The 6,591-nt window shown below is 33.4% G+C and overlaps 1 protein-coding gene across 1 annotated transcript in view; it reads right to left on the minus strand.

The window, feature by feature from the left end:
- LOC145270593 (density-regulated protein homolog) overlaps window positions 1-3,164 on the minus strand; it is a 40,810-nt gene extending 37,646 nt beyond the window's left edge. Inside the window, exons 1-2 of the mRNA XM_080126224.1 lie at window positions 3,048-3,164; window positions 1,741-1,821 (exon numbers count right to left, since the gene is read on the minus strand). The gene's annotated coding sequence lies outside the window, so the exon portion shown is untranslated. The remainder of the gene's footprint in view (window positions 1-1,740; window positions 1,822-3,047) is intronic.
- Between the last annotated feature and the right edge of the window lie 3,427 nt (window positions 3,165-6,591).

Consider the following 6,591-nt stretch of genomic DNA (forward strand, 5'->3'; position numbering starts at 1 on the left):
ATTTATTTAAAAAATAATTTTATTTATTTAAGAAATCATTAATTTTTTTAATAAATAAAACGATTTTTAAAATAATTAAAACAACTTTTAAAATAAGTAAAATGATTTTTAAAATAAATAAAATGATTTTTAAAATAAAATGATTTTTAAAAGAAATGAAATAGTTGTTAAAATAAATAAAATTATTTTTAAAATAAATAAAATAAGTTTTTAAAATTTATGAAATAATTTTTAAATTAATAAAATACTTTTTAAACAATTAAAATAACTTCTAAAATAAATGAAATAATTTTTAAAATAAATGAAATTGAGCTGATCTGTATAATTACTCTATAATATATCTACTAGGGGGGGCAGCTTTGCCTGGTCGTAAAATATGCTTAAATATGATATATTTATTTGCCTTTTATTCCTCTATAATTTTACCTGTTCATATTTGACTTTTACTTGAAGTATCCTAGTGATCACGTCAATTTGGCGCCACTATATATATTGTGAACCGAGCGACCGCTTCTCTGAAAAAAGCCTTTTGTAGACATACAGAAAAAGCGAACACACATACAAACATACATTTTCGCTTTTATATTTATAGATTTATATATATATATATATATATATATATATATATATATATATATATATATATGTAAACAAAAAAATTAAAGACCGCAAAAATATATTTTACAATAATTCATTGTTCGACAAGATACTCAAAAAAGGTATATTGAACTTTCCTTAATCCGCAGAGTTTCAAAGAAATATGTTCTTCTCATCAAAAGAAAGATATTAGCAAATGAATATTATAACAAAGCTTGTCCTGCCTTGATAGGGTTCAAAATAGACTTCGTGGCCTGGTGGGAGATGTCCTTTTCTCTTCGCTGCAACCTCTATCTCACAGAAGAGATGTTGCGAGTTTGTCTCCGCTTTATCGTTATTTTCATGGAAAGTGTTCGACTGAGCTTCAATCTATGGTCCCCCCTCGCCAAACATTCACAAGAAACACTAGACTAGCTGAAAACATTATCAATAATTTTCCCCACTCTTTATCTGTGCCTAAACCTAAACAGATTCCATGATCAAAGCTTCTTTCTTAGAACTGCACGCCTGTGGAATTGTCTTCCGTTTTCCTGCTTTCCAGCTGTCTATAATATGGTTGTCTTCAAGTCCAACGTGAACAAGTTTCTGATGAGCCGTTCCACTTAAGTTAACAAATTTACCGAACTTCCATTACTATCGATTACTATATTGTCCTTTTGACTACTCTACACTCTTTAACCCTTATCCTTGAGTGGCCTATCGGCCTTGACGGCTATGTAAAAAAAAAAAACATATTATCAATAAGAAATTTGTTCCGAAAAGAAAAATTTGGCATAATCCAAATATAGGTAATCCAGGTTTGCAGAAAAATCCGTTAACAAGCAAAAAGTAAAGATTATCAAAATTTTTTAAATCTCTGGTCGCCTATATCGAGCTCTCCTCAGTGGATTTCTGATACAAATCAGTGATTCAGATACAAACAGAGGCTGAAGAGGGACCAACATAGGCGATCAGGGATTGGTCCCATTTGTTTTAGACTTGAAACCGACAGTACCAATGTTTTTATAATCTCTTTTGTAACAGGACAACAGGAAAGGGAAGACTTGAAGGATGGAAATGGTTTTCAAAAGAAAAACTTGAAAAAGAAATCTGTATTTTTACAACTCGGGGCTGGATTAAAATACATTTGGAAATATTTCTCACCTGTTTTTCCGGTCCGAGAGCAGGTGAGTCGGACTCAAGGATCAAATGTTCTAGCGGAAGTTGTTTCACAAGTTTTTGCTTCTTGGAAGACATGAAAGACAAGAGAAAAAATGGTCGGTCGACATTGAATAGAAGAAAAGGTTTGGGTTGGAGAGAAATGACAAGAAAAAATTTTTTTTTTTTCATATGGCCACTTTTATTGATAGTACATACATAAAACTCTAGTCCCCTTCCAAGTAATCTCCTCTGGCTGTAATGCACTTGTTGTACAGTTCCAACACCTTCTGGAAGTTCCCCTAGTGTGAGCGTGCCAATTGTCATTTCACAAAGGAGAGGCACCAAATATATATATATATATATATTTTTTTTTTATTACATTTTCACCCCAAACAAGGCACATTGCCACTTTGGTGTAAGGGGCTATTATCAGGGTAAACAACTACTGGGGTACTATGTAGGGATTTGGGCAGCAAGATGTTGGTTCACGTTGCACTTGAACTTCTGCATGTCAGTACAGTTGGGAAAGCAGTGACCTGGAATGGAATTCCAAAGTCTAGCGGTTCTGGGGAAGAAACTACTGGAGTAGAAAGATCTTTTACATCTAGGGATCTCTACTGTGTGGGGGTGGGATTTTGCAGCTTGTCGGGTCTGTTGAGGGTGTTCATGTCGTGGGGGCACAAGTGCTTGCAGTTCATCAGAGCATTCACCATTAAAATACTTGTAGAACAGGCAGAGGGATGCAACATATATATATATATATATATATATATATATATATATATATATATATATATATATATATATATATATATAATAAATTCCACAGCCAAACAACGTCGCAGCCCACAAGAGCCATTACGACAGCATTTAAAGAAACTATAAATTTTAAAACCAAGTTGCGGACAAAAAGTCCAATTGTAACCCTATGTCCAAGTGGCAATATGCCTTGTTAGGGTTGAACGTGAGTGAAAAAAATGTTTTAATAAATGTTGTGGGGTACAAATCACCCCTATTTGAGAACTAAGTGGAATCAACCAGTCCTATGAATACCACTGTTTTCAGTAACTAAATGGATACATTCATACCATGTTTAACCGCATGCTACGAACATGTTCCTCTCATACCACTTCAGTGGCTCTTGGATTCTTTATGATAAATACATATTATATTGTATACACTTTACACTACTTGTGGTTTCTTTCATTTGTAACCCATAGCACGGGTCTACAACAATAATGTAATTGTAGACAAGAGAAACGATAATTTCTTATGGCAAAAAAAAGTGTGAGTGCAAACTAATTGCTTACCTGTTCGCTCCTGACAATGGATGGCGGAATGGAAAAATAATAACCTTCTCTCACGCCTTCCATTGCAACCGCGGGCCGACCATCAAATGCATGTAGAAGCACATTCTTGGCACCTTTTATTTATAAAAAGAAAACACAGATTTTGTATAAAATAATTACAGTTTTTGTATTAGTTTTTGACTTTACATAATCTATTAGATGAATCTCAAATGTCTGTTTATGTATGTTTTTATGTCTGCTAAAACTTTCGACACACACGACACATCAGTTTCGTTTTGAAGCTCAATGTCTCAGACAACAAATATCGAAAAATTAATTCCTTCAACCTCAACTCACCTGTTTTTTACAAGGAGGTGGTCGCTTTTTTTGTTGATATTTTCGCAAGTCATCGTCTCTGTTGAACTGACTACTCTTAATTTCAACGCTCTCGGCTTCCGATTTCGCCATGGACGCATTGGCCAAGACGTTACATTTTTGTTTTTTCCTCCTTTGCTTCCGGCCTTGAACCTGCCTGCTCCCAATATTTTTAAACAACACCTCTCTCCACCCGGGCTGCCTACTATTGTTTTGATCCCCTCTACCTCGCTACTTCCACTCCTTTTTGGAGGGGATTCCTTACTACACCACCTCCACACACCCAGGCAACGCCGGGTACCTCTGCTAGTTATATTTTATTTATTTATTTTATTCTATTTTCACCCCAAACATGGCACAGTACGGCGCTACTATCGGGGACATAATTTGCAGGGATATTATGAAGGGAGATGAGTAGCAAGATGTCTGTTCACATTACACTTGAACTTCTGCATGTCAGTAAAGTTGGGAAATCTCAGGAATCAGAGATAGATATTTTTAGAATCTTAGGAATCGGAGATGGATATTTTTTAGAATCATCGGAATGGAGGCAGATATTATTGGAATCTTAAGAATTGGAGACAAATGTGTTTACAATCTTAGGAATCGGAGGTGGATATTTTTAGAATCTTAGGAATCAGAGGCAGATATTATTGGAAACTTAAGTATCGGAGACAAATATGTTTAGAATCTCAGGAATCAGAGATAGATATTTTTAGAATCTTAGAAATCAAAGATGGATATTTTTAGAATCTTAGGAATCAGAGATAGATATTTTTAGAATCTTAGGACTCGGAGGCAGATATTATTGGAATCTTAAGAATCGGAGATGGATATTTTAAAAATCTAAAGAATCAGAGGCAGATATTGGAATCTTAAGAATCAGAGACGGATATTTTTAGAATTTTAGGAATCAGGGATGGATATTTTTAGAATCTTAGGAATCAGAGGCAGATATTTTTTAGAATCATAGGAATCAGAGACGGATATCTTTAGAATCATAGGAATCAGAGATAGATATTTTTGGAATCTGGAGAATCAGAAATGGATATGTTTACAATTCTAGGAATCGGAGATGGATATTTTAAGAATCTTAGGAATCAGAGGCAGATATTTTTAGAATCTTAGGAATCAGAGACGGATATGTCTACAATTTAAGAAATCAGAGATGGATATTTTTTAAATCTAAGAATTGGAGGGGGGGGCGGATATTTTTAGAATCTTAGGAACCAAAGATGGAATGCTTTAGAATTCTAGGAATCGGAGACAGATATTCTTAGAATCTTAGGAATCAGTGACGGATATGTTTACAACTGTAGGAATCGGAAGCGGATATTTTTTAGAATCTTAGAAATCAGAGGCGAATATTTTTGTCATGATCCTGAGCATCTAAAGAATCACTTTACATGAAAGAACGGCAACGACAGAAAAGGCAACAAGAATTCACTTACCTTGTTCTTTGAGTAATATAATTGTCGGCCTCCCAGCAGATCTAGAGTGAACATTCCTATATTAAAAGGAGAGAAATATATTTTAAAATGCAAATTGGAGAAGCAAGCAATGATATTTGCATTGTTTGGGGATGGATATTTTTAGAATCCTAGAAATTAGAGGCTGATATTTTAAAACTCTTAGGGATCAGAGGCTGTTAAGTTTAGAATCTTAGGAATCAGAGACGGATATTATTAGAATCAGAAGGATAAGAGGTGGATATTTTTAGAATCCTAAGAATTAGCGATAGATATTTTTAGAATCCTTGAAATCGTAAACGGATATTTTTTTAATCTTAAGAATCAGAAACGGATATTTTTACAATCCTAAGAATCGGATATAGATATGTTTAGAATTCTAGGAATCAGAGACTGATATTTTGCGAATCATAAGGATCAGAGATGAATATGTTTAGAATCCTAGGAATCAAAGACGGATATTTTTTGAATCCTAGGAATTGGAGATGGATATTTTTAGAATCCTACAAATCAGAGGTGGAATTTTTGAGAATCCTAGGAATTGCTGCAGATATTTTTAGAAACCTAGGAATCGGAGACGGATATTTTTTTAATCATAATGATCAGAGATGGATGTTCTCATAACGTTTCAGCCGATGTAACCTCCAAACTTTTTCGGGTGCATCTTAAGGTTACAGGCTTTCATTCCGTCAGCCATGACAAAATAGAATTCATAAGTAATTCACAATTGTAGGTCATCTGTATATCGAAAGCCAACTTTCACTGGACAATATCTAAACTTCAACTCCCCCATCCATATAATGTAAAGAAAGGAATAGTCTGTTGCCTACAACGCCGAACAAAAGTAATCTATATAATTATAAAACTCAAATGACCTTGTAACGAGTGATGTAACCCACTTTCCGGTTTACGACTTCCGGTTGCGCACGTGTACATAAACATAAACCAATAACAGCATAACCAAATAAACACCAATCGCTACTTTTGCAGAATTTGACCTGCGCACTGAAATATTAACGTTATTATTTAGAAATTATTATTTAATATGAGAAAGGTGGGGATGTTTTGCAACTATTCTGTATTACAAGTATACTCTCGCAATTTTCTTACAAATAAATCAACTTTGACCCATTGACAATGTATTGTTTTACTGTTTACGTTTTCAGCATCCCAACTGTTTTTGTTTTTGGCGTTTAAATTATCCAAATAAAAAATTGTTAATACTTTCTGCATTTTTTTCACATCGTTCATTTCCGTATTACGTTTAAGTTATTTTAACGCAATTTTCTTACAAATAAATCAACTTTGACCCATTGACAATGTATTGTTTTACTGTTTACGTTTTCAGCATCCCAACTGTTTTTGTTTTTGGCGTTTAAATTATCCAAATAAAAAATTGTTAATACTTTCTGCATTTTTTTCACATCGTTCATTTCCGTATTACGTTTAAGTTATTTTAACACAATTTTCTTACAAATAAATCAACTTTGACCCATTGACAATGTATTGTTTTACTGTTTACGTTTTCAGCATCCCAACTGTTTTTGTTTTTGGCGTTTAAATTATCCAAATAAAAAATTGTTAATACTTTCTGCATTTTTTTCACATCGTTCATTTCCGTATTACGTTTAAGTTATTTTAACGCAATTTTCTTACAAATAAATCTACTTTAACCTTTGACAAACATAAGAGCATTTTACAACGTATTGTTTTACTGTGTA

The sequence above is a fragment of the Euprymna scolopes genome, chromosome 46 (genome assembly GCF_053919585.1).
Source record: "Euprymna scolopes isolate OS-2025 chromosome 46, ASM5391958v1, whole genome shotgun sequence".
Classification (NCBI taxonomy): domain Eukaryota; kingdom Metazoa; phylum Mollusca; class Cephalopoda; order Sepiida; family Sepiolidae; genus Euprymna; species Euprymna scolopes.